At 40.2% G+C, this 5,697-nt stretch overlaps 1 pseudogene; it reads left to right on the top strand.

Moving 5' to 3' along the window:
* Positions 1 to 4,007: 4,007 nt before the first annotated feature.
* Positions 4,008 to 4,926, top strand: LOC149172459 (SKP1-like protein 1B pseudogene; annotated as a pseudogene).
* Positions 4,927 to 5,697: the final 771 nt, after the last annotated feature.

Genomic DNA, 5,697 nt, shown 5'->3' with positions numbered 1-5,697 from the left:
TATCCAAAGCATAAAAAATGCTGCCTTCCTTCATTTCAAAAGTCTGTATAGTGAAAAAGAGGGCCAGGGGCAGACCTCATCCTTAGTGAATGAGGTACCCACTCTGATCTCGACCAGAAAGAATCAATTCTTGGAAGCAGATGTCACTAATGATGAAATTAAATCCGCTCTATTCGCCATGGAGCCTGACAAGGCTCCGGGCCCAGATGGCTTCACTGCTAGATTCTTGCAGACTTGCTGGCAGATTGTAGAAAAAGATTTAGGCAGAATGGTTCGAAAATCTCAAGCTTGTTAGAAAATAGGAGGAAGTACCAACTCGGCTTTCTTAGCCCTTATCCCTAAGGAAAAAGTAGCCAACACTTTCTCCAGATTTCGCCCTATCTCCCTTTGTAACATAGGTTACAAACTGATAACAAAAGTGATTGCCAACAGGTTGAAATCTATTCTTCCTTCCATTATTCCAGAGAATTAGGGAGGTTTCATTCAAGGAAGACAGATAGTGGACAACTTTATCCTGGTCCAAGAGGCGATCCACTCAAGCTTGACCCGGAAAGAGAAAGGTATGGTTGTCAAACTGGACCTTGAAAGCGCCTTTGATAGGGTAAGGCACAGATTTCTGTTCGATGTCTTGCACAAATTTGGGTTTGGCCCCAAATTCACCACCTGGATCAAGGCATGTATCACGCGAGCCTTGGATCGCCCCTTTGGTGAACGGGCTGGCCACAGACTTTTTCAAAGCCTCTAGAGGGCTGAGGCAAGGGTGCCCTCTATCACCCTTGCTCTTCGTCCTCCAAGCCTCCGTCCTTAGTTTCCTTTTGAATAAAAAGCAGGCAGATCAAGAAATAATGGGAATAAGCATCGTAAGAGGCATCAAAAGCATAAACCATGCACTGTTCGCGGATGACACTCTTCTCCTGGGCGCTGCCTCCCTTCCTTCGGCTAAAAAATTCAAGGAAGTGCTGGATGTCTATTGTGAGGACTCTGGAAATAATCTCAATAAAGGCAAATGTCACATTTTCTGCTGGAATATAAAGGCCAGAATGATCCAAGCCATTTCTAACTGCTTTGGTTTTGCAGCCTCCTCTGCTTGGTCATCCTTCAAATATCTGGGTCTACTTGTCTTCCAAAAAAGAGCCCTCAGTAAAGATTGGTTGCCTCTGCTAGAAAAAATCAAGTCTAAAATCTGTTCTTGGGGATACAACTGGCTCAACCTAGCAGGTAAGACTGTGCTAATAAAAGCTGTTCTAAATAGCCTTCCCATCTATCAGGCTGCAGTGATGATGGCTCCTCTTGGCATCACAAGGAAAATTGAGGAGTCTATCAGGAATTTTTTTTGGAAAGGTGGGAAAGCTAATGAGAAGAGAATTCCATTAGTAAGCTGGGACATAGTCTCCTTGCCCAGAATGGAAGGGGGACTGCAATTCAAGAATATCAACAAGCAAAATATTGCTTTGGGTGCAAAGCTGTTATGGAGGATAATTGCTCCAAATCCGAGTTGGGCTCAGCTTGTGTTATGGAAAAAGTACTTCCGTGGGCAGAGAGCCCGCTGCCTTGACAATCCTATCACCACCCCTGGAACTATGATTCATAAGTTGTGTGATAGAGCCTCTGCCTTAATCAAACAACACATGCACTGGATCCCTGGAAATGGGAAGCGTATTAACATTTGGGAGGACCGCATTATGGGCAGCGACCCCATCGTTGATGATCGTTCTCTGATCCTGTTAAAAGATTGGATGGATAGAGCTGGCGTCAAAATGCTGTGGGACTTATCTCAATGGGAAAACAACAACTGGCAGAGCTGGGGAAATCTTAAGGTGCCATCGCATCTGTCCAAAGAATACTCCAACCTCCTCATCCACTTAAAAGGCAAAGCTCCATTAAACATCAGCAAAGCAGACGCACGAGGATGGGGATCGATCCCGGGTAAGTACACAGTCTCGCAGGGCTACAAACAACTCACTCAGCATCCGAACGTGCCGCCTGATCCGAGGCCTTGGCAGGGGATCTGGTCCCATTCAACGATCCCCAAGATAGATATCTTTTGTTGGCTTCTTTGCCATCACAGGATATTGACTGAAGACAGACTTCGCAAAAGAGGCGTTAACGGTCCCTCACGCTGCTCGCTGTGCGAAGACCATGAAGAAACAGCCGCTCATTTGATGCTCTCCTGCAAATTCGCAGCTGCTCTTTGGAAGGAGGCGTTAAGTCCCCTGAACACTGACTTCACTACTCCTAATCATTGCTCAGACCTGTTTGCAAATTGGATGCGCATGTATCCTGGTGGCACTCAGAACCTTCATATCAAAACCGCCTGGCTCGCCCTGCCTAAAATTACCTGCTGGCACATTTGGTTGGAATGAAACAAAAGGATTTTTAATGATAAAAAAGGTGATCCTAAAATAATCTGGATTAAAATTAAAAGTCACCTGAAGGACTGTGTGGGAGATCAGTTGGACAGGGAAGATCTTAGCGATCAAGATGCAGCTTGGGGAGATTCTCTGGACCTCCAGTTCGTTGACAAAATTAGGCTTCCTCCTCCCCTAAAGCATTGGAAAATCCGTCTCAAGACTGAAGAACTTGTTGAGTTATGAAAAAAGAAGGCAAGAAAAACTCTTTTCTTTGACGGAGCTGCAAAGGGCAATCCCGGCAGTTCTGGAGCAGGTGGTGTTATTAAAAATGCAGATGGCAGAATCGAATCTAGATATGCTTGGGGAGTGGGCTTCAACTCCAGCATTCAAGCTGAAGGCTTGGCTCTCCTCCAGGGACTCAAGATGCTCATCTCTCTGGGCATCAAAGATGCAATTATTTTTGGGGACTCCCAGTCCATAATTAAGGCCATGGTGGATAAATCCTCTCCCTCAGATTTAAGATTATCAAGACTCCTGAGCAGAATTAGAGTCCTGACAAACACTTTCCAGAATCTGGAGTTCCTTCATGTTAAGAGAGAAAACAATAAAGAAGTCGATGCTGAAGCCAACAAAGCGGTGCTTCTCCCCCCTGGAGCGCTCCTAAGAGATGGAGACGAAAGCTGGAACACCATCCCTTAAATAGCTTGTTTAAAATGTTTTACTACCTTTTAATGAAGCAGTTTGTTTGTATCAGCAATTTAGGAAAGATAGATAAAGTTACAAGAACTACAGCTAGTAAAAATCGCAGGCTTAGTGGAGGGGAAGTCAATTGGATCCTGATAGAAGAGAAATCTGATCTTCGTGCACCTCTTTGTAATCTGAATAATGGCTTTCCAGCCAAGAATTAATACATCAACCTACTCGTTTCTGTAAAAAAAAAAAACAAACAATTTTATGAACATAAATTAGTTAACATAGATCTTCAATTAGTTTATTTAAATTTCTTGTTGAAATATTTTTGAAAACACATTTTTTTAACTTATTTTTCTTATTATAACCAACATTATTTTTCTGTTTACAATATAATTTTTATTTTTATTTTAAAGGGAACAAATGGCGGATAAACTTACACATCCCCTCGGCTCAATAAATAATATTAGTTAATCATATTTCTTAACCGTATAATATTTTATTATTTGTTTTATTTTTACGATGATTTTTTGTTTTTATTAACTACGTTTAAGCTAAACAGGACGTACTAGCTATTTTTAGCAAAGAGTAATTTCAGATGCAATTTGGCCCACTAATACACTAAAATAAAATAGGTGGAGCATGAATCGAAAACAATTAGCGGGTATAAAACAATAAAATAAGAAAACCCTAAAAGCTCTAGATTTGGGTTATGTTAACTAGACTTAAGAAAAGATAATTAAAAAAGGCAGTGAATGGCCCATGGCATGGTTATTTGGGTAATCAATCAGGCTATAAATATATGGACTTATTGCCCTTACCACATATCGCTCATCTCATACTGATCGAGCGAAAGTTCGTTCGTACTTTCTCGAGTTCTCTTCGCTTATACACAGAAATTCAGTCCTCTCTTTTTATTCCGATCCTCTTTTATTCGATTCGGATCAACTTTTTAGTTGGGAAGCCATGGCCTCCGAAAGCAAGGTGAGTTTGAAGAGCTCAGATGGCGAATTGTTTGATGTCACTGAGGCTGTGGCATTTGAATCTCAGACCATCAAGTACATGATCGAGGACACTGGCACCGCCAATGCTATTCCGCTGCCAAACGTTTCTAGTGCGATACTCTCGAAGGTCATCCAATACTGCAAGTACCATGTCAATGCACATGAGAAATCGGCCATTTCGGAGGACGAAATCAAGACTTGGGATGAAGAATTCGTAAAAGTCGATCAGGCGACTTTGTTCTCTCAGAATTCTCTCAGAAACTCTTATTTGATGGTTTGGTATTCTTTGAAACAAACTATCGCTTTTCTTATTTGTTGTTTTGAGGGGTCTAATCTACCTGAATTACCCCAACCCAACCAAATTGTTTGGAACCTCTGAGTACAGTTACCGATGGCTTCTCCAGTAAATCAATGTTCCATCAATTAATTTTTTTTTTAATTTCTGAGATCCTTCAATGCTAGAAATCTCTGTGTAGTCTCATCCCATGTAATTGTTCTGCAATATCTTCCTCGCTTTCTTTATTAATGCTTAGCACATGTATATGCCTGTCCAGGCTAGAGATCATCCATCGATCTTTTCAGATCTATCAGGTTCATTTTGTATATATTCCCTCGATATAATATAAAAGCTTTTTCTTCTGAAAAAAAATACATTTGTATATTTTACGGAAATTTTGGCTTATTAAGCTTTCCGGGTTTTTGCAGGCTGCTAATTACCTAAACATAAAAAATCTGCTAGATCTTGCATGTCGGACTGTTGCGGACATGATAAAAGGGAAAACGCCAGAAGAAATACGTAGAACTTTCAACATAAGGAATGATTTTACTCCTGAAGAGGAGGAGGAGGTCAGGCGTGAAAATCAGTGGGCCTTTGAATGATTCTAGGGAATTGGTGTTTGCTTTTATTGTAGTCGAGAATTTGTTTAGAAACTATTAGTGGTATACTTTTTTTTGTTTGGATTCGTCAATTTCTAATACTGGACCGGCTTTGAAACTTTAAGGCCAATGGTTTGTTCTGGTTGAATAATTTTGTAAAGATCTCGGAGCAACTCCTTCAGTAGTATTGGGCTTGTCCAATTTCTAATAAATATTGCAACTATTTTCTGTCAACTGTGTAGTGAAATGGGCTCCAATTGCATGGTTTTAACGTTTTGAATTTTTTTGAATCTATGTGCACTGGTTTTAACATTTTGAATTTTTTTGAATCTATGTACACTGGATGGCTTTTTCATTTTTGATTTCCTTGTATTGCACGAATGAATGCGCCGAGTTTAGAGTATTATTGCACGAATGAATTGCCTCAGTTTAGAGGATTATTGCACGAATGAATGGGTCCAACTGTGTGGCATGCTTGTAGAAGGTGAAGGTGGGGACTGACGAAGATGCAATTTGGTTTGGAACTTTTTGTTTTTTTCTTAAAAATTGTTTTTGCAAGTAGAACATGTTGTTTTATTAAAAGAAAATTCACATGTCTTATCTGGTTTTAACATTTTGATTTTTTTTAATTAATGTGCCCTGAATATCTTAATTTCCTTGCTATTATTATTGCACAAATGAATTCGCTAAATTTAGAGTATTATTGCACGAATAAATGGCCTCAGTTTGGATCCCAGGTTTTGATATTTTGATTTTGTTTTGAATTTATGTGCCCT

This window comes from Pinus tabuliformis, chromosome 4_2, assembly GCF_031772625.1.
Source record: "Pinus tabuliformis cultivar Carrire ecotype Pingquan chromosome 4_2, CPIR1, whole genome shotgun sequence".
NCBI classification, from domain to species: Eukaryota; Viridiplantae; Streptophyta; class Pinopsida; order Pinales; family Pinaceae; genus Pinus; species Pinus tabuliformis.
The sequence above is the reverse complement of the archived record's forward strand: the minus strand, read 5'-3'. Positions and strand labels throughout refer to the sequence as shown.